Raw genomic sequence first — 26,376 nt, forward strand, 5'->3', positions numbered from 1 at the left:
ATGAAATACCTGGCATTACTATTCCAGCCATACCATGAAACCAGTTATTGAGTGGAATGACTAACATTCCCATTCATTTAGAGAAGAGGTGCATTGTAATAATAAGTGTTAATTTTCTGAAATCAAACATTGAACCGTAAGGGTCCAATGGTGAGCACAAAAGACTGCACAGTGCTACAAATACATATAATAGGTACACTTTTACTTCTCTCTTTTGAGTTAGCAATTCCAAACAATCAGGAACCAGGTATTTTACATGTTATCTACCTATTATTTTCTGCATTTTCCTGTTATGAATAAAAACTTCTGCCAGTTCTCAAACTGCTTTGGTGATTAGCTTTATATCAGAATAGTAAGATTGTTATTATCTTTTTTTTCCTATTTAAAAATAACTTTAGTAAAGAATAAGCAGTATGATTATGTCTATCTTCATATATCTATATCTATATTGATCTCAACCACAGGTTCCTAGATGATCCAGATAAACCAGGCTTCCAGAACTGTAATCTCAGTTCTGTACCTGCACATGAAAGCACACAGATAATGGCAGGTACTAAATCTTTGTCTCTTTTCAAACTAATCATTTGAAATGTGCATGCACTTGGATAAATCTGTATCTAGGTGGTATCCACATACTACCTGACAATAACCGGGCAGTTAATGTGCCCAAACTGCTATTCCTTATACTGGACAAGCCTTTTACACTCACATTATGTTCCCTCCTGTTGGGGGGGGGAAAAAAAAAGTAGTTTTAGCCACTTTTTCTTTCACTGTACAAAAAGTTGGGATCTCTAAGGCACATAAAAATTCTTTATAATAAGAAAATATCTGCATGAGGAGTATGAGACATGTAAAATCGTAGTTAACGTGAAAAATCAGAAGCATGTCACTTCAGTATTTCTCTTTAATCCTTTTATTCTCCCCTCATCTCTCTATTTGAAAGAGTTTAGCTTCTTTTCCTTTCCCTCTGAATTGAGCCCGTGCACCAATTGTCCTTCTAATGGCCCTATCATTAAACAAGTTTTATTACAGTGTCTTAAAAAAAAGAGGTGATTTCTAGTAACCAATTCACATCCCCCTTTCCTTTCAAAATTGATTGAATTTTGAACCTGGGTACTATCACTTAAATTGAATGTAACAGGACAAAATATTTTTTCTGCTATAATATTTTCTCTGTTAAATTTAGCTGAATTTGACCATTCAGCTCAGTTTAAAATAAAAAATTCAGATTTTCAAAATATTTTTTCACTTTTTTAATGGAACCAGAAGTCAAATTTGAACAGATTTTATTACTAGTTTACTTTGTTTCTGAAAGGAACATAGCAATTTCAAAAACTTTTTCCTGCACAAGCAGTGATTTTTGCTTTCAAATTAATATTTTAATGCTTGACACTTTGTAAATATTTCCCCATAAACAGGAAGGTGGGAGGTTTTGCAAAAACCTATGTTGCATATGAGATCTAAACCCTTTAACTTCTTAGCATGAATCTGTTAGGTTAGATATAATCTTTGCTTAGAGACATAAACAAAATCTTTACTGCCTATCTTTGCAGTATTTACCTGAATTGAAAAAAAAATCAGAGTTTACATAGATGCTCCTTAATATTTGCTGTTTCTTGCTTCAGTTAAATGACTGTAAATATTGTAAAATGCATGTGAAAGCCTGACCATATACACAAAGCGCCTTGTACTTCATAATTTCCATCATCCACAGTAGCTAATGCTGAAGAAGAACAAGAGAATTCTTAGTCCTCTGACCAGCATTCCCAGCCATTCATGCATGAAAAGGAGATTTCTTATCATCTAAACCCTTATATCTCCACCTTCCCATCCATCTGCTGAATGGGAAAAGAGTTCAAATCAAGTGAACCATTGAATTTCTGTAAATAAAAGGGTTTAGCTGTCTTATATTATGTTTTCCCATCTTTCCTTTCTTCTGCCTCTTCACATTTATTTCTCCAATTTCTTTTTGAATAAGACAAAAAGACCTTTCAAGTATTTTCCTCTTGTAATAGCCCAAACCACCTTTGAGCTGTAATGCTAGTCTGGGTGTTGCACTGGCTTCCTGGGCATCACTGTAAGTCAGTAAACATATTTCATTGAAAGAAATCTATCTGTAGCCTTGAATCAGTAAAAAATGAATCAGTATCAAACAGTATAAAACCAGATTAAAGAAAACTTTTACTGACTTACCCCAGTGATAATACTTAGGTGTCACTGTGATACATCAAGGTAAATTGCAGTATAAAAACTGGCTATTGATCTGCCAGTCACTTAGGTCAGACACCTGAGTGTAAATCACTCTGGACCTTTCCTGGCCCACATGCCTGGCCCTCCTACCCATCGAGGTGGCATTTTGGATATCCCTCAACTCTCCTTCTGGTGTGGAAGATCAGATCCCAGTAAGGCCATATAGCCAGAGTCCTGGGTACCTCAGTTTAGAAGAAAGTTGCCTTTATGTACTCTTCATAAATCAAGTCTTAAAAGTTGCAGAGATTTGTGTATAGTTTTAAATTTAGACCATTCTGTCCAGTGCAGAAATTCACAAGGTTCTTGCCTCACTCCTGTTTTTGAGGCAAACCTTCCCCCAGTGAGAGTCCAAAGTGTAAGATGTTAGTTGAGCTTTAGATTGAGCAAAGTGGGGAAGTGCCTCAGTCTCCTCCTTGAATCCTGGATAGCTCAACTGGGCACAAAGAACTCATGTAAAATGTCAGTGTCATTTTCAAAGACATTTTTTTGGGTGATAAAATTTGAACCTAAAAAGAGGATATCATGATCAGCTGCATATTCTTAGCTGAATGGCAGAAGTTCAGAGCAACTATTAATATAAAATATTTACCTCATCCCATCTAGTGCCCAAGTGCCCATTGTCCATTAAATCACAGCAGTTAAAACACAACTCCCCTCTTCTCAGCTGCTCTCTGTATCTGAATCTAGGGGCTTACACATTTATTAAGTACAAATATGTCTCTATAAAGCAAACATGTTGTAGGTGATCAGATATCACCCATCAGCCTGTCAGCCAAGCAAACAAAACCTGGCATACAAGTCCAAGTGAGCTGTGATTCTTTCTTTGCAGAAAGATGTTCAGCAGAATGGGATACTCTGGAGATGCCACACACCCCCCTCAGAGAGGTGCCAGAAATAACTGTGATGTTTAAAGTGTTATGGGCATCAGGAATACAAGGGAATCTTAAACTGTCTCATGGTGTTAATTAAGCAGAGCTGATCAGGGATCTGCTTTCAAAATAAGGCAAAAAAGAGAGGTGTTCAGTGGATGCATGGTCAGGTGATGTGGGAATCATCCAGAGGTGCTGCTTGACACTGTAGGGAGAAAAGGTGTGCAGCCAAAGCACAAGTGAAGCTGAAGCTGACCAGAACTGTGGGGGACAATAAAAAGAGTTTTTTTCAAATATATTAATGGCAATAAATAAGCAGTGTAAAAATAACATTGTCCTGTTACAAGATGAGAATGGTCACCTCACAAACAAGGACAGAACAATGCTGTCTGCAATGCATTCTTTGCACTTTCTTCTTCAACACTGATCATGGATTGAGGGGGTCTCAGCGCCCTGGAGCTGGAAGATCATGACTGTGAAAATTATCAGCTCCCAGTTGACCCTGAAATTGTCCAGAATCTGCTGCTCCAGCTGGATCCCTACAAACCTATATGGCCTGCTGGGATTCATCCAAGAATCCTTGCATCTAGCTTATGTCTTTGCAAAATCTTTCTTGATGATTTTTGAATGATCTTGGGAATCTGGAGAGATCCCAGCTGACTGGAAACTGGCAAACATTGTCCCAGTTTTCAGGAAGGGCAAGAAGGAAGATCCCAGGAGCTAAAGGCCCATCAGTCTCGCTTCATTGCCTGGCAAAGTTATGGAGAAAGTTATTCTGGACGGTATTGAAAAACACCTGAAAGACAAGAGAATCACTGGTCACAGCCAGCATGGCTTTATGAGGGGAAAGATCTTCTTATTAAATCTGATTTCCTTTTATGACAAGGTAACCCACCCAGCTGATCAAAGGAAGCCAATTGATGTAATCATTCTGGATTTCAGTAAGTCTTCTGATAATGTCTCTTGCAGGATCCTTCTGGACATAATGTCCAGAACACAGCTGTATAAACACATCATGGATAGGTGATGGGTGAGGCACAAATGGTTGCAGTGAATGGGGTAAAATCAAACTGGCAATCTGTCACTGGTGGGGTTCTACAGGACTCCATTCTCAGCCTTGTGATCTTCAACATCTTCATAAGTTACTTGGATGCAGGCCTGGAAGGGATGTTTGCAGATGATACAAAAGTGGAAGGAGCTACTGACTCCCTTATGGCAGGAAGGCCCTGCAGAGAGACTTTGATAAATTAGAGGACTTGGCAATCAACAATTGTATAAAGTTCAGTGAGGGAAAGTGCTGGGATAGGATGGGATGGGATAACCCTAGATGTACACACAGTCCGGGGAATGAGATGCTGGACCTGGGGGTCCTGGTCAGTGGCAAGCTGAACGTGAGTCAGCAGTGCCCTGGCAGCCAGGAGTGCATCAGGGCCAGCCAGGCAAGGGAGGGGATTGTCCTGCTCTGCTCTAGGGCAACCTCACCTCCAATGCTGGGGACAGTTTTGGATGCTACGATATAAGAAAGACATCAAAGAATTAGAGAGCATTCAAAGAAGGGCCAAGAAGGTCCTTGAGTGGAAGCTATTTGAGAAGCTGAGATCACTTGATCTGTTTAGACTGGAGAAGAGGAGTCTGAGAGGAGATCTTATTACAGTTTACAACTTCCTCGTGTGGGGAAGAGGAGTAGCAGACACTGATCTATTTTCTCTGGTGGCCAGTGACAGGACCTGAGGGAATGATCTGAAGTCGTCAGGGGAGGTTTAGGCTGGCTGTTAGAAAAAGGCTCTTCACCCAAAGGGTGCTGGGGCACTGGAACAGGTTCCCCAGGGAAATGGTCACAGCACCAAGCCTGACAGAGTTCAAAAAGCATTTGGACAATGCTCTCAGGCACATGGTGTGATTCTTGGGCATGGCCTGTGCACGGCTAAGAACTGGACCCAAAGACCATTATGGGTCCCTTCCAACTCAGTATACTCTTATTCTGTGATTGATTCAACCTTTTTTGTTATTACTGAATTAGAAGTATTTTCAAGCTCTTAACTCTTAAAATATGCTCATGAAAAGTAAAATGACTTTTTAGTTACCAATAAGTCACATTATTAGGCACATGAATATTTCATGTGAAAGGAAACAACACAAAGCATGCAAATCTAGCAAGATAAAAAATTCTCCTTAGCCTCTCTGTTGAGTCTCTGTATCATTTTGAGGGTGGGTTTATTTGTACTCTGCTGGTTTTACTCATTTTTGCTCAAGTATTTGATCTTTTTCCTTTTACCATTCCTTCAGTCTTTTCCCTCTATCATTGCCACTATGTGGAACAAGGATGATCCTTCCAAGGGCAGTGGGCTCAGTAGGATAGAGGAAAACTTGTCCTCACCTTCCTGATGGAGGGCCAAGTGGCAGGAATAAGGAGACAGGAATATGAAAACATCTTTCTCCTGAAGGAGAGATGGAGTGGGAGTCAACAGAACAAAGCTGATAAAAAAATCAAGGCCAGCTCCAGATTCTGCTCTTCAAGGCTTCACAGGTGTAGAGAAGAACCCAACAGAAAGTAGCAGAGGCAAAGAAGACCTTCCTAGGCACAATACAGATTGGTGCTTATTTCCTTAAGATAAGGACTGCAGAGAGAAAAGGAGATGCAGAAAAAGGATCAGGCATTTCCCAGCCAGAGGAGAAATGCAGAAATTATCAGTCTGTTTTTACTAGCACAAGATAGTGCAATAAGTTTCACTATTTATTCTCAAACTGTCTTCATGGGCACTTGGTGGAAGCCAGGCCCGTGGATCAAGATCATGAAGACTTAAAGACAGTCTCTCAGGAGCTCCAACTTCACTTCCAAGAGCATTTCTTTTTCTCTTTCTGTATGTCAAGTCTGCTTTTTCTGCTGTTAGAAAATATATGAAATGTGCATTTATATATTCTCAAGCCTTAAGATCTTCACCATTGAGGGATGAGTGCAGACAGACCTGCAAAACACACTTAATGTACAGACTCACAACCTGTGAAGTTTCCTTTGTGCAGCAATATCACTACATAGCAATAACTCCTGTTGATGTGAGATCTTTTGAGACTGTATTCAATGCCTTCATGCATTCCCTACATCCTAACCTTTAGAGCACCTGCTTTAAGTTTTCTTCTCCTCTGCTAGAAACTTAAAGAAGTTTCCTTTATCACTTCAAGTCACTTGTAGATGTTTTCTCACAGAGCAACAAAGCAAACTTTAAGGAAATGATTAAGTTGAAACACTTTAACAAGGAGAAAGGAATATTTGATGCTACACAAAAAACAATTCTAATGTTTCATTTTGGACACCAAATTCACCCCAAGATAGCTGGGGTAACATGGGCATTATGTACCCTCAAGGAGAAGCTGGAGTGTCCAGAGGGCACAGAGAGGAGGGTGTTCAAAGGCAGCTCTCCTGCAGGCTTTACACAGCCCCACAGCTAGTCAGCAGAACGCTTCCATATGTAGAATTACCAGGATTTCCTCCACCTGCAGCCGGATTAAGTAGTTTGTTAGCGTGAGCTGCCTCTGCCACCCTGTGGGAGTTTGTGGGAAGTGCGGGAGTGTCCTGGAGCAAGCAACTAGCATCCTGCACCGAGCCTCACCTTTCCATTACAGAGATCGCCTGGTGTTTCAATTCCCTGGTTGCCTCTATGGAATCAACCCAAAGGACTCTCCGTCAAAGAAGAGTAATCTTTTCTGTTTCATTTCTCAATGGATTTGAGTTAAAAAAAAAAACCCATCTGAATCTGTGTATTTGTCACAGAGATCCTCATCCTTCATAAATCACCATGGACTGATGCACAGCAAGGAAGATATTTTTCCAATAAAATACACATAATTTTAAATGGCAAAGGCAGAACTGTCAGCAGACACTGCTCAAATGCATCAGTTAAAAGCTGTTTATTTCCTGGCATGCTTAGTTCCCGGGAAATTGTGTTTTGATCCAGGCAGTTGCAGGCAATCCCAGAACCATGAGCACAGGTTTTTAAACCATTTGAAGACTAGATGTAGTAAGAGTTACAGAAATAAAGTGCAGACAGTAAAGAACCCAGATTATTTTGAATGGACTAGAATATTAATGAAAATAAAAGGAAAATACAATTGTGGCATTGAGTATTCTGTGAACCCTTTCAGCCACCTCTATTGTAGGCATCATTGTTGACTTGCAACTTACCTGAGTGAAGCTAACACACAATTTAAAGAGAGGGATTTTGTAATTAACAGAATCCCAAAAATATTTCATCTCCATATGCTTGTCAAAGCTATCAGAAAGGTTTCTGCTCATCACACATACTCAGTAGTGGAACTAGTAGGAAAAGAAGTAGCAATAGAGGGGAGAAGTGTCCATATTAGTATTAGCATTGCTGATTCTCCTCCTCTCTCTTTTTCCTCTTCTAGACCATTCAAAATGCAGATTGTTTTTACTCCCTGCAATAAGACACAGAAGATCCCAAGGCCTTCATGAAGACTGATGCAATTACCTAAAACATAGAAAAAACTAGTAGTCTTAATTATTGCTCCTAGTTCATTATACTCATGTATGTATATATTTACACACAAAAATGTGTTCATGTATAAATGACTACATATTTATATATACTGCTCTTTATACTCATGACAAGAGAAACTGGATTCTAAGATCTTAGTTCCCTGTAGAAAGAACTGTCATTGTAATATCTAAGAGTAGAACAGCTGCACCTGGGAAGAGTTAAGGACTATTGATGGTATTATCTGATATAGATTAAGTCTTCAATTCCCAGCCTGGTCCTGCAGAAGAAAAGGGAGGGTGGAGTGAGGGGCACTGTCACTGTCCTGAATGTTTCCAGCATCATCTGAGGGCAGATATTTTGATCCACTTGTATCCAGACATTGGACAAATGAGGCCCTGGGAATTTTAATCTGATTATCATAAAAAACATAAGCTCCCTCTCCTTGTATGAATTATGTGTATTTTACAAAAGTTCAGAGGTACACAAATATCACTATATTGTGCCTAGCATTATATCTTACTTGAATGACATTTAAATAATAGCCTTAATCTTCTTCTAAGTCTGACTTCTTGTGCAGTATTCCATCTTTATCTGGCTAACCTTTATGTCCTGACTTAGCTTCCTCTGTGTAGCATTTGAGGATATCTGATGAGGTACATACAGACACAGAGACCATAACTAAAAAAGAAACTGGAAAACTGACATTAAACTTTCCTGATTTAGAGAAATGGACAGTCATGGTGGTTGATGGCTGCAAGCACCTCACAGAGAAAACTGAGCTTCTTGAATGATTGAGATCCTACACATTCTCCATAAGGAACACAGGTTGCCCAAGTTAGTCAGTGTCCTGGGAAGTTGAGCCACAGGTCCTTCAGCACCAACAGCATTAAGTGTCCTTTGAAGCCCAAGGAGCTCTGATGTCTGGTGCACTGAATTAGCATCCAGGAAGACTCAGTTTTATTCCTTGGTCAGCCAAAGATTGATTTTGTATTAACTATTCTTTTTTAAGCCTCACAGAGCCAATATAATGCCCCAGCCTGGATGTGTATGGAGCTGAGTAAACAGAGTTGGGCTCAGTGCCATGTCTCAATATGCTTATGCAAGGCACTTAGAAGTGATTTGCCCATAGCATGATGGGCATCTACCATCTCTTTTATCCTTTTTTTTTTCTGCAGAGGGCAGAAAGAGTCCTTAGGCCCACTCCTTATGAAGTTTTGCTCCCAAGATTCCACTCCATGCAATGTGTTGTAACTATTTTGTCCCTTTTGAGGCTGGGTCTGGTTCTGCCCGTGCTATTCGGGACAGGGGCCCCTCCCTATCTCTGGTCTATACATGTTTCCAGCCCCTGGTTTGCCATGCTGGCACTGTTGGGATCTAAGAGTACCCCTGCCCAGTTTATATTGCTAAAACAGTAGTGAGAGCCTGGCCTGAGGCAAGGAAGGAGCCTAAAGAGCTTCCCCAGCCACCCTTTTCTGGCAAAGCTTCTCTGCTTTAGGCAAAGCCTTCCCCATATCCCAGGGTGGAGCACATGCACCAAGGCAGGAGTACCTCCAGCCCCTTGCTCACCTCAAATGCACCCAGGGCCCCACCCAGCCAGCCCCGGTAGGAGAGTCATGAAGGCACAGAAGAGTGGCCAATGTCACGGCAAACATGCAGGCACACAGCTTACCTTACCATCTGCTGGTGGGCAGCCTCAGTTTCATCCCAGCTTTGCACTGGATTTTCCTGGGAATGGACACTGGTTTGTGATTCCCTTGTGCACCAAGGGGATTGGAGATACATAAGGGGGAAGGATTCTTCATGCCTCCTGCATTGTCCTGAAATGTAGGAGGAGACAAGATGTAAGCTCTCTCAAATATTAGGTTTTTGGAAGAAATGAGGGTTGACACAAACACTACTGGTCCAGAAATGGCCAGAATGGGGTAGGACTGTGGCAGAAGTACCAATTGCTAAATAAGGGCAGTAAAATTACATCTGCACTCACAGAAATAGATTTGGGAGTTCAAAGTCTCATGTATTCTCTTTCTAAGATAATTATAGTGAGAAAGAAATAACATAGAAGAGGTTTAATGCTTGGGAATCTAAACACATTGCTTTTTTATTATTATTTAAACAACACATCTACTAAAATTCACTCAATGAAAGTTAAACAAGTTCACTAACAACTTAATTTTCATTTGGTAATTCAAGGTATTTCTGGAGATGTATAAGAAACATGAGAGAAAAACTCCTTGCCTCCATTAATGTTTTATGTCAGAGTTATAATTTTATTACAGAACTGCCTGGTTTCAGCCTCTGAGAATAGCATCATAGCATCTTAGAGATTACTATGTAGAGCAGTTTAATTACTATCTGATGGTTAGATCAACAGTGTGAAAGCACTGAGCCCTGTTATTCATGAACAAGCCAGAAAAATTAAACCATTCACTGGAAATTGTTCTTTAAACACTTCTGCAATACCACTGGGAATTTTTTAGCTAGATTAAAATTCCAAGAAATCCTCACTATGTATTTCTTTAAGATGGCTTTCTGTTTGGTTGGTGGTTTAGTTTTTTTGACCAGTGACAACAGGTAGTATTTTCAGAACTACTTTGCAAGTAAGATTCTTAAACCTTATTGATAGTAAGGGCCCAAGCTTCCAACACTTCCAAAGGCTATCACTCATTTTTGAAAGCTCAGCTGAAACCTAATTTTGTGACCACTTTTGGTGTTTGAATACAAAAGTATCTCTTTTCATCTTAGTCATAGCATGCACTCTGCTAATAGCTTAATTCATGGTGCATTTTATTTAAATTGAAATGTGCCTATTAAATAAGATGTTCAGAATTTTATTGCTGGAATAATTTAACCGAGGAGAAAATCATATTGTAAATTTACGATACTAAAGAAAATGAAGATTTTGAATAAAAAATACAACCAAACAAACCACTATTTGGATTTATTGCACTGAATTATGGAAGGGCTGAATTAGTTTGCTCTAAAGTAGCATTGTAACATTTCTCAAAAATAGCCCAAAAAAAGAATTAAAACTTTAAGTCTCCTAGAGGGTAGGCCAAACCATGTTTTCACATGTTTCTGACAGCATGTATGATTCCTTTGAACAGCCCCTTCCTTAGTCCCACCCTGCTCAGATTAATGAGCCTAGTCACAGGCAGAGAGAAGAAGGAAGGACTCCACTTACAATTGGCACTTAAGAGCAAATGAAATTCAAGTAATAATATAATGGCTTGCCAGCTTTTCTCACATCTTAATGATGTACTCTTATAAAATCCACTCTGATGATGACAGGGCTCATTGGGCAGTTTTCTGAATGGCTAATTTTGTCTTGTGCATTCCAGGGCACAAAACACTGGTGACTAAAATTGTTCAGAAGAGTCTCAGACCTAGAATTCATAGAGGCCTTAACTGCATTGAAAAGCTTTTCAAAGATAAAATATAAATGACTACTGAATGCAAAGAAAAATCAGATAAAAAACCCCAACAAAACCAAACAAAGGGAAAAGTAGAAGCAGAAAAGAAATCCCTCTTGAATATTTTAACCCATAACATATCAGAGAAGACTGAAAGTTAGTAGTCAGCCTAATGTAAAGTAATCGAGCCAAGGGCAAAAAGATTGACTAATAAACAAGTTCCAAATAAGAAATGTTTATTCTAAACCAGAAATCAAGTATCCAGAACAAATTTCTGGAATTTACAGACTTGCTTAGTACCTTTTCTTTCCAGTCTGTCCACAGTGATTTGAAAAATTTCACATTGAGCATACTTACATAAGGCACATGGCCCCACTCAGGATCACAGATCCACTAAGGCTGGCAAAGACTTCCACGATCCTCAAGCCCAGCCTTTAACCAAACACCACCCTGTCAATTAACCATAGCATGAAGTGCCATGTCCTGTCTTTTCTTGAACACTTCCACGGATGGTGACTCCACCACTGGAGTTCCTGACCACACTTTCAGTGAAAAAATCCTTCTTGAAATCCAACATGAATGTTGCCTTGTGGGAAATAGTAAAGGTAAGATGATTTCCAGGAAGCTGTGAAAGCAGGCCTTAGAAACAGAAAGAACAGAAAACTCAGAACTAGCTGCAGCTGCAAAGTCTGAAAGTAGAAAAAATTACAATAGTACAGCAAGCAAGGACATGAAACAATAGCTTGAGTTTTAGACTTGGCTGAGAAAGACCTTAGGACTACAGAAAAATATACTTAGCAAGATGGTAGAAGGTTTTAAGCTTAATAATTGTGTATTGTGTATAGAAGGCATTGTGTACAGCAAGCATTGTGTGAAGCAGGTGTACGTGTGCTTTTAGTGATTGGCTAGAACAATTGTCTGTAAGCTTTAGCAATAGGCTACTGGCTAGAAAGTTTTTAAAATGCTCTGTAACAAAGAAATCTTTGGTGGCTGCTGGTTGTATGTGAGCTTTTGCCATCTTTCTATTGTCTCAACCATGTAATGAGGCTGATGCTGCAACAAAAGCTCAAGGAACATATTCCAGCAGTCCTGCCCCATTTATGAAAAATCTCCAAACACACCCCTTTTGAACCTGGAGGCCATTTCCTCTTGTCCTGTCACTTGTTGTCCAGGAGAAGAGGCCATATCCCATCTGGCTGCAACCCCCTCTCTTTAGGCAGCTGTAAAGAGCAATTAGGTTCTGTGCCCCCTCAGCCTCCTTTTCTCCAGGAAAAACACCTCCAGCTCCCTCAGCTGCTCCTCATATGACTTAGTCTCTAGACACTTCATCAGCTTCATTGCCCTTCTCCTAAAGGATGCCCCAGCAACCCAGCATCTTTCTTGAAGGGGCACAAAACCAAGCGCAGTATTCCAGGAGTGTCCTCACTAGCGCTGAGAACAGGGCACAATCACTGCCATATTCCTGCTGGACATTCGATTAATGTGCTGTGTTGGTGGTCCAGCATCTACTGTATCTGGGAAAGAGTGTGAACACACAAAAGAACCAGATAAGGTTCAGGCTACTACAACTACTGCTCCAGGTGTGGACTCTCCTACCATGCCCCTCTGTCATTTCCTACTGAGTTTGGGGTGGCTCTCACTACATCCCTTTCGCATTGCTGCACAAAAACCCAGCAAAATAACCCCAAACTGACAATGTGGTAACCCCCTCAAGGATAAAAAAGGCACACTGCCGAAGCTGCAAGTGAAATGAGAGGTTTTTTCTTCACTTGAACACATTACTGGGTAGCCTGGGTCTGCATCTTTCACGGTAAAGAGAGGGGTCCAGGGCTTTAACTGAAGCAGGGACACAAGCATTAGATGGGAAAGGTGGGAAAGAAAGGACAAAAACTGGAGACAGAGAGCTGGAAACAGTGGTGCTGAGGGGAAAATGCAATCTTCTGAAAGAGAAAGGAAATTGATAGAGATGAAGCTGGGCCAAGATACAATTGACACTCGCAGCTGATACAATTCTCTAATCAAGCTGTATTTAAACTATCACAGGGCTGTAAAGCCTCTCTTCTTTCCCTTCTGCTGCTCAATATTTCAGTTTGAACAACTTCACTGTGAGAGAGAGGCACAGCCTGCAGGCTTCAGAGCAGGACCAGCACCATCTACATCAATGTCCTTAAAAAGGCAGGTGGACATTCAGATTGAAAGCAGGATACTAAGCAAGGTTTTCAGTGGGGCCTAAGAATGACAAATGAGAATCTCCTGGAAAGAATTTGCTCAATAACACCCCATGATACAATTTTCATAAATCATTACACATTTTTACAAAAGAGTCAGCAGTTTTAAAAGAACCCCACTGGTCTTTCATCACTGCTGATAGCCCACATCATACAAACTGTATTTCCCAATGTATTCTAAATGCACATATTGTCCAGCAAGTGGTCTTGTAGAAATCAAAATGGCCCCTTAAAGACCTTTGCCAGTTTAACAAAAACCAGCATTTTGCTGGGAAATCTGTCCAAGAGAATCATGGAATTAACAGCATAGAAAAAAAAACCCCAAATCTTTACTTAGAAACCAGTTTTAAAATGATATAGCATTTATAGCCCTGTAAGAGATGTGGTAAGTTTTTTCCAGGCTCTGGGTGATGTGTCCCCTTGATCTTTCAGGCATCCTCTATTAAGAGCCTAGATTAAATTAGTTGCTAAAGCACAAGGTTTGTTTTCTTCGTCTATTCCTGCAAATTAAATTTGCTCTTTTGATGTTAAAGCACAAGTAACTAGGTTAGTAAAAAGAAGGTAGAGACAGTACTAGAAGTTGTACCAATCACAGGAAGATCAGGATTAAAGCTCCTAAGGGATGAAAATCAAACCATGCTGGTATCATGTCCAAAGGACATGATAATTGAAACTGTATTGATGAATTAAATTAAAAAGAGCCTTGAAAGTCTATTTGAAGAATATAGTTACAACAGTGCTTAGGACATGAAGTAGGTCATTCCAGGCCATAATTCTGTTAATTTCTATAATTTTTTCTACTCTTTTCTGCTTACAAAACAATTTTCTTAAACCTAAACTGTGCCTGCATGCTGCATGTCATGCAAGTACCACATCTTGAATGACATTCATGAAAAGTAATAGCCCATAAAGAAACAAATGGCAGCCCTATAACTTTAACAATTACAAGGAGGCTTAATGAAGGAGTCCAACAGCTGTATCATTCACAATAGAGAGCTGTACTCCAATACCCTTCTGCCAAATGTCCTGGGAAATGCTTTGCAACTCTTCAGTGGGGCGATGTTGAAAATACACACACCACAGGGCTGATGTTGCATTCTCCTCAGATGAATGTGCAGCAGAGAAATGTGGGCTTGAGAAGAAATACTTGGATCCCCTCTCTTTAAAGAGAAGGAGAGGAAATAAAGTTTTTTCTGATAGTTTGTGTTGCAGAAGGTATTTTGAAGAGAGGTTAGAAATGAATGTGGAGTGCACCTGAAGGAGATTGGACTCTGAAGGGCAGCAAACCACTGGCATCACAATTATCCTGGAAAATAACTAGAAAACCATGAAAGAAATTACAGCTATTTATCAGCTGCATAAGGTCCTGCTCTGGACTACTAAACTTAGCAACATTTACCTTGTTACTGTTTCCCTTCCTGCAGCTGCTACTGCTCCTGCCACCATAATGACTTTTGCCTTGTTGAAAATAGAAAGGAAAAGCATCCCCATATCCCCCAAAGTCTCCTCTATTTTGTTGTCAGTTTTGAATCATCAAAGTCTGATTTTGACCATACTGCTGGGAAGCCTTGGGCTAGTTCTGAATGAGAATGAGCAGCCCTGTAAATTCATTGTCTTGAAATATGTTTGTGGTTCCCATTATTGAACAGGCTAGAGGCCAAGTAGACAAAAAGGAAATGGTTACCTGCCATTTTTTCACTCTTGCTTTAGATTTTGACTCAGTTTAAGGGGCAGAATACCTCCCACTCTTCTCCTGCCACATTCTTTTCGGAGTTAGCTACTCAAGTCTCAGATCTCAGATGTCTCTGGGACGCAGGGAAGAGGAGGAGGGTAGTTCTTTGACTGAAATTTCTGTAGGAAGAATTTTTTTTTTCCACATTTGCTGCAAGCAAATCAGTCACCAGAAAATCACCACCAAGCTGATTGACATTCATTTGAAACCAAAAGCACGGCAAGAGATACACAGTATAAACCAATAAGAAATCTAGTTGATTGCTAGACTTCTAGTCATTACTCATAGCCACCTAAGGCACCACCAGAAAAGCACAGACAGAAATTCCACTACTCTCATTCTGATATTTCTCTTCCTTGGATATTTGTTTGACTCTTGACTAGTCATTTTTAAAAAACACCATCACATTTTTATTTAATCAGCTTTTTGATCTTGAAACAGAGCAGCATACACAGTTTTCTCAAGTGAGAGAAGCAGAGACCTGTGTGTCTGGTAATAAGTGTCTGAATTACTGAACAGGTAACACATTTATAACTATGGCATAAGGTTATTTTAAAAATTTTTGCTAACTAAAGTAATTGAAAGATAGCAATATTTGGAACTGCCTCATAACTGAGGTGTCAGTCACCATGAAATATTGGGGTCTCCCATCCAGCAGATTGTGAAAAGGAGACAGACACAGAGGTGGAACTGAAAGCTGCCTCCTTTTAAGAGAAGGAAATCATTCAACACTCCAATTCCTGGTGGTGGTCCTTGAGTTGAAAGGTACTAACTCTCACAACTGCTACATTTTCTGAATTTACCAGAAGAGGATTCATCTCTTCTTCAATGATGCTGGGAATATGAGAAGCTAATTGTCACCATTTGTTGCAGTAGTTTCTTTCAGCACTCGCAAGGACAGTTTTTCTACTCCATTTTCCATTTTGCCACAGCAAATTTACAGCCGATAGCACATGCCATAAAACACCCTGCCATTGTACATTGTCTTTGCATTATTTTGTTTAAAGAACTAAAGTGTGAAACTGGCACAAAGAGATCAAATACAGATGTGATTTTTCTGATGTGCTTTATCATTAGATTCCTTTTTGTCTATGTGTACATGAAATCCTCCAGGCTCAGAGAAAATAGAGTAATTTAGTATAATCAAATTTATGTTGGTGTTCTACAAACCCCACAGACATTAAAGCATTAGAATAAGGAAGTACTTAAATAGAAGAGGGAAAAAAATCCCTTTAAAATATCTAATTCAATCTTATTGCCTTGTACACTGTATTAGACTCAATTTACTTGCAATGTTGCATCTTAATAAAAATTATAAAACATAACACTCATTTTTAGGTCAATTAGTCTGCATATTGAAAAACTGCAAGATATTCTTCTATAGTATATTTTATAGCAATTACTCTAATAATTGCCAAAGGATACACACGCTGAGCGGAACTGATCTAATCACCACTTTATATGTACAGTGGCTGAGGGCATTTTCATTTCTACATACAATTTCCAACTTACTTCAAGACTTGCACAACATTATGCTCTGACTTGTGCAGGAGTTACTACACAAACAGGAATCCAGGCCTTTGGTGGTGACCATGTCCAGTCAGGAAAGCTCCCCTCCAGCTCCAGTAACCTGGCACTCCTCCTTTCTTTTCACTGCTTGATGCTGCTAAGTGCATATGCAACATAAGACCAGAGAAACCTCAAGACAACATCTGGTGTGCTTTCTCAGCCCTGGGCAAGATCAATTGCACCTACATAATTACTGGAAAATATTAGTTAATCAGGTTTTTAAAACCTCAAATGGCAAATGATTATGCTTCCTCTTTATATATTAACCTGTTCTAGTACTTGATTGTCCCTACCATCAGGAGGGTGCCTCTTAATCTTAAGCCCATAAACCTCATTGACTGTTCTTTTATTTATTTAAAAATCCTATCTACTATGAATATGAAGGGAATATATTTCATTTTTGCAGAAGCTTTTTAGTTATTTCAATATCATCCTCCAATTTTCTTTGCCCTAAGGAACTTAACTTATTTCAATGTTTTCTGGTATGTTATATATTCAGGATTTCTAACCATTCTAAGACCTTCCCTCCAGGTTGCCCATATCTTTCTTGAAAGGAAATATCCATCAAGGGATATAAAACTTAACGTGAAGCTCTTAGGCATTTCTAATGCTATCTAAAGAGAAAGGTAATCTCTTTTATCCTGTGCACTAAGTCCTTTCTTGCCCCTTAGTAGCTTTAAATTGGCATACTTTTTCTCAACTACATAGTAGATAGAGTGGGGACCAACTACTGGAATAAAAAAAATCTTAATTTGAATTACTATGGAGGGAAGTTTTAAGCATTCTTATGCTGCAACACAGACACACAAGACAAGTTACAAGATGCAGCCAGCGTTGCAGATGCAAATTGCAGATGAGAGCAAAACACAGACTGAGTGCAGCACAGTACACAGTAGAACTGACATGTTCAACCTTAGATGGAACATTTCCTATGAAAAAAGGATGCAGAGCAGCAGAAAGCAACAAAGAGCATTCTAAAACAATGAGACAGCCAAACACAGCTTCAAAATCTCAGTTTGACTGTAGGGAAGACAGCTGCAATTCAAGGTCTGTCAAGCTGTGACTTTCTGTTCTACTCATTTTGCTGATGGAAGAGAGAATGTTGTTTTTATGGCAGTCAGTTCCTGCTGCAAGACCCAAACCAAGCCAGAAAGAAAATGTCAGCCCCACAGAGAGGGAAGGATTCACACCAATTCACAAGAATTAAAGTTTGTTTGTTCAGGTATCCTCTTAATATAGCAAAAAAGAACCTTTCAGTCAAGGAAGCATCACATGACAAATTCCAAGTTTTGTGACAAAAAAAAATCATTTAGAAGCTGAGTACTGTGAAAACATCTATACTTCTAGTGCATACCAATGATAACAGTTTATTTCTGGCCTTAGAATAATTAATACCATGTTCAGTTAATACCAAGTAGGAAATTCCCTTGTGTGTAACTACCTCATTGCCACAAATCTTAGCTAAGTCTTTCAACTTTTTCAAGGAGAAAGTAAACATCAGGTTTTCTGGAAGCTGGGTTGGAGAAAACTATTCTGAAAAAGTTGGCTTTTTCATCTTGTGGTTGGTAGGTAACCACTGTCAGTCCTTCTTATGTCATCTATGGTTTGATCTTGGGAGCAATCTGCATACAAGATGAGAAAGAATGTGGTTAAGAGTCTTTCTGAACAAACAAAAGAGAAAACAAAATGGAAAAGACCAAAGCTGTTTTTAACTCTCTTCTCTATACCTGACTTTGAAATATAAGCTAGCATGCTGTTCAACCCAGATCAAAGCATTTCACAGGGATGTCTCCAATTGAAGAATGAATTTGTCAGAAGAAAAAGAACAATGCATCATTCTTATTGCATATTTTCCAGAGTCATATGGCCTTTACTGAAGCCAGAAAGAATTCTGTCTGAAGCAACAAGGGTAGGAAGTTCAAAACAAGGAGAGTAAGCCCCTAGATTTAAAATCATTTGATAAAGGATTAATGCAATATTTCATTCTGGGAATTATCTGAGGAGTATCTGATGTGAGCAATGTTTTCAGTAGTCATACTTTATTTCATACTTTATTATAGCTCTTCTATGAGTTAGATTACCATGTATTTTCTTGGCAAACAGGTCCAAACTCCAAGAAGTTTTCATTATGGCAAAACAAACAAGGGAGACACCACAGACACCAGGCTGCTATCCTACCCAACTGGAGTAAGAAATCACCTACTCTAATAAAATCCTTCTTTACCTACTTTCCTGCCTGGTCTTGCAGCTTCCTGCTGATCCCATGGATAGAGAAGCTGTGTACTTCCACTCTCCTCCTGACTCCACCAAATCACCAGAGAAAGTGATCATAACTTCCCTTTAGTCCATCACTTGCAGCCCACTGCAGGGGGGAAAAACTCAATCAAACTCATTTCTGACCACTCTGGGAATAAGAAAAAATGATAGAGACTTTGCAAGACTGGGTCTTTCAGTCTTTAACATAGGACTAACTTCAGAGAGGAATATATTGTATTAATGTATCACAATTTCATTAATGATGGCATGACAAATTCAGAATTGAGTTACTCCTGTGGTAATAATTCAAACCTCTACACAACTGGAAACACTGCAAACAAGATTGTATTATTTTCTTTGGATAATACATATGTGAGTGCTGGTTAACAGCTGGACATGATGATCCTAGAGGCCCTTTCCAACCTAAATAATTCTAATAATTCTATGCTTAATCCAGTTCTACTTCTGACACTGTTGTTCTTTGTACATCAGTTGGATGTTGATGTTTGAATCCTGGTTTCACTCAGCCAAACAAAAGAGATCAGACTATTGAGAATTATTTCTCAGTGCCTTAATATTCTCCAGATTCACTGGATAAAGTTAGAAAAATTACCTGAAGTAATTTATCCCATTCTGGTCACCTCCATGATGTTCCAGATGCACACATGGGCGAGTTCACCCTTCAAAAAAAAAAAAAAAAGTTTATTTCTCTGCTTAAGAAAACTCAAATCACAATAGAAAGGTCTCCTACTCTTAGGTCTGAGAACTTGACATCTATTTAGCAGTTCCCACATGACTTATACTCTGAGTCAGTCACATTTTTCAGGTATTCTACCCTTTATCCAGAGAACTATTTTCCTCACCAAGGCTGTTTATTACGGCAAGTCAATGCTACTTGTTACCCTCTTCACTGGCTTTGCTTTCTATAGAAATCCACATGTATTGAGGACTTTTCCCTGTAAAATGTTGAGTCCTCTGGTTTCTTATTCTCACTTCTGTGGCTGGGAAGATCACAGAGCTGCATCCACTCTGGGATCCTCAGCACAGGAAGGATACCAGCCTGTTGGAGTGAGTCCAGAGGAGGCACAAGATTATTTGAATGACGAAGTTCCTCTCCTGTGTGGAAAGCCTGAGAGTACTGGGTTTGTTCAGTCTGGAAAAGGAAAGGCTTCTGGGTGTCCTAATTGCAGCCTCCCACTACTTGAAGGAAGCCTACAGCAAAAGACAGAGGCTTTTACAAGAGCAGGTAGTGACAGGACAACTGAGAGTAGGTTTAGATGAGATAGTAGGAGGAAATTCATTACTGGGAGTGCTGAGACAATGGAAAAGGCTGTCAAGAGGAGCTGTGGATGCTTCATCCCTGAAGGTGTTCAAGGCCAGGTTGGATGGAGCATTGAGAAAGACTGCCTAGTGAGACCTGTCCCCAGACATGGCAGAGGGGTTGGAACTAGATGATATTTATGATCCTTCAAACCCAAATATTCTATGATTCTATGATTATTTTTCCTGCTGAAATCCATTTTAAAGTTTTATCTTTATTTTCAATCATTTAACAGGGATTCAGGATTCCTCTGAGACAAGGAAAAGAACATGTAAGATTTCTGGAATAAACCTATTTTCAGAGTTTTTTCATAACTTTTCTTTCAACATCAACCAAAGGACAAAGACAGCAACATATTGGCCAGACTGAATTTTTTTTGTCCGCTATGACAAAAGCTGAATCATACTATTTATTTGGGTGGAACAGAGAGCCTGTGGGCAGCTAGTTACACCATTGCAGAAAATCCTAGTGAAACCATATGATGGCCACTTTGTAATGATGTATGTGCAAATAATTCTTCAGGAGAATTCAGGTTTTTCTTTCTACCTAGAGTTTAAAGCTAAATAAACAGAACTAAAAGTCTCTCCTTGCTCAGAGGCACACCTCCATTAACTGAAGAGAAATAAAAGTTAATGAAGTAGTAAGAGGATCTTCCCAGCTTAAACCCATAAAAATTAATAGCCTGTCAAACACATGAGAAAGCACCATGTTATGTTAAAAGTAATCATTCTCCCAACTGTGATTTTAGGCATTTATTGTCCAAGACAATATTTGCTATTGCTCCTGTGGCTTAGAAGGACAGCACAGATACTGGTAAACCTAACCATAAAATAACCAACACTGTTAACTTCTCATAATAGTAACACCTAGTTGAGTGTCTTTGCCATAAAATATCAAGGTTAAAGCCTACAAACTCCTACAGATAACTAATGCACCCAGTGCATTAATCCTGTGGATTGTCTATGGGAGAAACTTAGTGAGCACTTAGCTAGGCTATAAAATAAAACTACATTCCCTATGCCAGCTCCAACCATCTCCGTGAGAGGTCGGTTGCTGCCTTTTGAAAACTATCTCATGCTGAGTATTCAAAGAGCTACTTGCATACAGAAATAGAAGTAACCAACATGTTATAAATTTATACCTTTTCTTGCTGAATGCTGGTTTCTCTTGCAAATAAAACTCCCAGACACTGAACTCGTACACTGTACTAAGGTAAATAGCAGTACAAATTATTAACTTTTACTATTCTATATTCTGTTTGCCAGGCATTATTTTGGCAAGCAAGCTTTGCTCTTGAGAGAGTGTCAGCTTCCACAGGAATTTTATTGAAAAGGCAAGATAAGTGAGTAGTCTGCTTTTCAGATTCATATAAAGAGGCATAACAACTGATTCTCAGATCTGATAGACCACCTTTCAAATATTTTGATCCAGTGTACTTTCAAAATATTTTCAACAGCTTAGGAAATGAAGTCCGTGTTTATTGAAAAAAATCAGAAATTAAATACTGTACAGTGCAGACCTGATAATAATTCTGTGCTTCAATTTTAGGTCTTTTTTAATGCATAAATAAAGATAAGCCTGTTTTACACAACCTTACAAGATCCTGGAACTCACTCCTGGATTTTGGTCAACTTCCCCCAAAAAGGAATAATCCATGGAAGAAATCTATACTATGCCCCTCAACGCTGAACTGCTTTTATGTGCAACAGGCAATATTTCATAAAAATGGTTTCCTAATATGAGGAATGGAAGTCTATTTATGACATCTATCTAGAAATTCTCAGGTGAGGTTAATGGACTACAGCTGCTATGAACTTCTAGATTTGAAAAATTCAGACTCTTAAATAAACACAATATTAAAATTGGCTAAAAATACAAGCCATAATTACTCACAGCATTTCACAACCATAGCAATGCCTCCAAAGGAAAAGTAGCATCTTCCCCCCTATATCCACATACTTGCACCAGAGCTAAGAATTTTGTTCAGGATGCATAACAAACCACACTCTGTTGAAAGCCAAGTATCTCACTCAGGAGGATAAACTGAATGACAAGTTTGAAGATATATAGTAATTCAGGAGCTCAAAAGTTGCACATGTAGTGTGTTTAATTTTTGGAATTATGTTAGCTAATGCATCAAAAACCAATTAGATGTGTTAGATTACTGCATGAGTACATGGAGAATTAATTTATGTCTATAACTTATAATGAAGAACACTCCTCTTTACTATCCCATCTCTTCCTATTCTGTTTCAGGCTGAATTAGAAAAGAAAGAAAATAAAAGAAAACAAAAACCATCACTGACCAAATTACAATGATACTTTATGTACATAACTGCTTCTATTTGTGTGTGAAATACCCTTCTATATTTATCACACAAATAAACCAAGTATTGTGAATCAGAAAACTTCCATTACTTTTGATCAGAAGATATCCAAAGACACCCCAGGGTCTTAAGTGCTTTTGCAAATGTAGCTACCATCATTGCTGTAATGGTAAGGATGCTGAAGAGCACTTTCTTCCCCCAGACCCATAGTTTTAGCAATATGAAAAGCAATTGAACAGTAAGAAAAGCCCCCATTTCAGATCAATATGAAATGAAATATTTATATATTGAGCACCACAATAATTTTAAGTAAATTTTAAAAACAGTTAATCTGTGATCCAACAGAGATACAACGTGTTTCATTTCATAACGTATCAAGGTAAAACATTTCAAATTTTCCTCTATTTGGAGAAAACTGGCTGAAAAAACAGGCCAGAATCTGACAAAAATTAGTAGTCAGTTCTCATTCTCTTCAAAAATACAGTTTTCAGTTATTTTATAACTTGTAGAGAGGGGGAATATATCCTGCTTTGTCATTCATAATCAGTATCAATGACAACTTCATGTGAGTTAATGCTGCCAGATTTCAGAGAGCATTGTCAGACTCAACTCCACATTAACATTAAAAATGAGAGTGAAAACAACAACATGTCACTTTTCAGTATTTCAGCTTCCAAATCAGATGGAATAATTTCCCCAGTGTCAAATATCAAGAGGAAAAAGCACCAAGGAGAATAATGTCATTTATTCTTCTGATTAGCCTTGAAATAGACAGGAAATCTGGTATCACGTTCTACATGTAAGACTGTTGATAGCACTATTTGTTCTTTATTATTTACCATGCTACCAAGTTTGTATTCTCTGAAAATTTTACCAGCTATGGTAAAATTCATGTCATCACAGTGATCAAAATTTATTTTGTTGAGAAAAATAAAACCCAACACCAGAGGAAGAATGAGCTCCTAAATTCATCTTCCTCAGTACCTTTTCCTCCAAGAACTACTGAAACCTGTAGTCTGGAAATGTGCCAAGCTTCTGACTTGCTTGCCATGCTTGACAGTATTGATACACAGACTCAACAGACTCAAACATTAAGGCAGCAGGGAGCAAAGGCACCATCTCCTAAAGGCAAAAACTCATTGAGATTCTGGAATATATCCACGAGAGTCCAATGTGTCTTACTCCGCTTTTCCCTCAAGCACAGCAGCCACTCTCTGCTTTGGCTGAACACAGCAAGACCTGAATAAAGACCTACAAAAAGCAACTTGTAAAAGTGAACCCTGTTTTAATGAAGAGTGAACATTGTTCAAAACAGTCAGAGTTCGTTTTATAAAATGGGATTCCTGCTAGGAAACAGAACAAAAGGCAGAACTAGTTAAGAACAAGCAAAGATTCCTGATGGGCGTGGTATGTTGTAACTTTTACTACACTTCACTGTAATTACACTACCTGCCCTGATTCCAAGAACTGCTGCTGCTTTCTTCAGTGAATTACTTTTAAAGGACAATGAGATTGAGGGAGCTTTAAGCATGTTCACACATACATAAAATATAAATGAGAAGGGTGTATATATATATGTATATATAAATATGGTGCATGTTCCTTGTCATTCTTTTCATCCTAAAGAGATACATTGTGCATGACTCCGTGATGTTGAAATGAAGAGATTAAGAGGAACCCTTTTAAAGATCATCAGTTTTCTGCTGGGTTTCATCTTCATCAGGAGCAGCAACACATCATTCAGAAAAAGCAGTTCTGTCTTCCATAGGGTTCAAATATAAATATTTAAATGTTTACTCATAGATTGTTAACATAGGCATGGTACTCAGCAGCTTACTAAAAAATTCAGAATTTCAAGCAAATTTGCAATGTTCCTTTTAGATTATTATGGCATTATTAGAATTAAAATTACTATATAGCCATTTAAAATATAGTAGTAACTTGATGTTTGTATCATGAATATTCAGTAAATATTTATGATACAACTTAATAAGTAGTCAGTTACAGTGCAGACAGTCCTAAAGCCATAGGTAAAAGCACTGAGATGTATAACTACTTATAATTTATCAACTCAAATATTAGGGATTTGCATGAAGGAATAAATATTGGGATAAATTTATCTGAACTGTTCTCCACTGCATTTGTTTCAGTAGTAGTATCCTTGACTTTAAAGAGGATAATTAAAACCATGAAAAGGCTTTTATTGTGTGCCTTCACAGTGACAAAACAAAAAGCAGACAAGTAAGGAGTATTGCCCTCAAAACGACATCCCCAAAACACAGCTGAGGCAGCAGCATCAGGGCAACCCTATCCTACATCTACAAGGACATATTGTTCCTCTCCAAACGCCTGCAGGGAAGCAGCCACTCCTCAGAGGGCTGTCATGGTCCAGTTGAGTATCTTGGACTTACAGGACAGCATACTCTGATTTAAACTTTATTTCCTGAGCTCATTAAAAAATACAACAAGCAATCATGGCAAACAGGAACTCAATCAGTTTTTACCAGACTAACCTATCACATGAATTCAGTCCTTCACTTGCAGGCCACAAGGTTTCATGACTTATAACACTTAATTCAATTTGTGCACCTTTGAGCATAAAAAAAGTTACCTAGCCCGTGGTGCGTGTACTCATCCTTCCTCCTACACTACTGTGTGGGTGTACCCTGTGTCACAACTGGAAGCATGAAGGCCTCAGCAGTTGTGATGCTGTTGGAGTCACTTAAAATTTTTTGGGGGAAAGCTGATATTTTTGATATTCTAGCTTGGAAGTTTGATCTCTACCACTTCCAGAGGACAGCAGATTCTGACAAAACTGCCAGACATAGATGATGGACAGCAATTTGTGGATGATAATGGCTGCATAATGACCCTTTAGCTCTTTCTGGTCCCCTAATGGCACTGCTCCTGCATACATCATGCCTTAGCTTGAGCTACCTCAGCCAAAATCTAAGTAGGAGTAGAATAATAGTCACAAGTGTGCAGCCACACACCAAGCAGCACCAGGGTGTTCTGAGAGTCCCCGAGACAAGGCTGGGAGCAAGGAGGGGGAAGGAGGAAAAGAGAACACAGCTTGGCTGTCCAGCTGACCGTGGGTCACCCTAGCAGGCAGATTCTCATGCTTGGGAAAACAATGCTCAGTTTTGCCAAAGCTGTTGAGACCCTAGTGTCAGCTTTTAATCACCCAGAGCATGTTAATTTCTATCATCCACAAATCCCTGCACTCTCCAACCTCTAGCAAAGGTCAGGGCCAAAGAGCCCTGTGCCAAGCCCACTCAACTTGGCACACAAGCCACCCAGTCTCCTTGGCTTGGGATCAAACCTCAGAAAGCTTTCAGTGCACATCAGAGCTCTTTCAAAGCCTGCTGCAGCACCCAGACACGACAAGCATGCAGTGGCTCGGCCAGAGTGGCTGCAGGGCAGAGCAATGTCACCCAGCTGCCCTCTGCACGCATCACTGGCACTTTGTGCCACAGAACTGCGAGTGGGAGCAGCCTGGTCACACAGTCTTCGTCCATGAAAGAGACAGAGCTGCACTCTTTCTGTGTCTCCATAACAAGGACTGAGTGATTCTCTTGGCAAAAATTACAGCAAAAGCTATTTTTTTTTCTAAATTAAAAAGGACAAATAAAAAATACCCAGCAACTTAGCGATACCACAGAGTTTGTGACCATCACACTGTTTGGACAGTTGCTTCTTACGTATAGGAAAAAAGAATTCACCCCAAAATAACATTCCTGTGCTTAATTCTGATGTTCATATCCTATACTGAGTTCTTTCAGCTGAATATGAGTTTACTTTTGAAATGTCTAACTCTACACTGTAAAAAAAAAAAATTAAATCCAATATTACCATTTTTTAAAATTGAAATGAAATGTTTAATTTAAACAAGAGACTATTTCATATTCTTTGTAAAAA

The sequence above is a fragment of the Serinus canaria genome, chromosome 2 (assembly GCF_022539315.1).
Source record: "Serinus canaria isolate serCan28SL12 chromosome 2, serCan2020, whole genome shotgun sequence".
Taxonomy (NCBI): Eukaryota; Metazoa; Chordata; class Aves; order Passeriformes; family Fringillidae; genus Serinus; species Serinus canaria.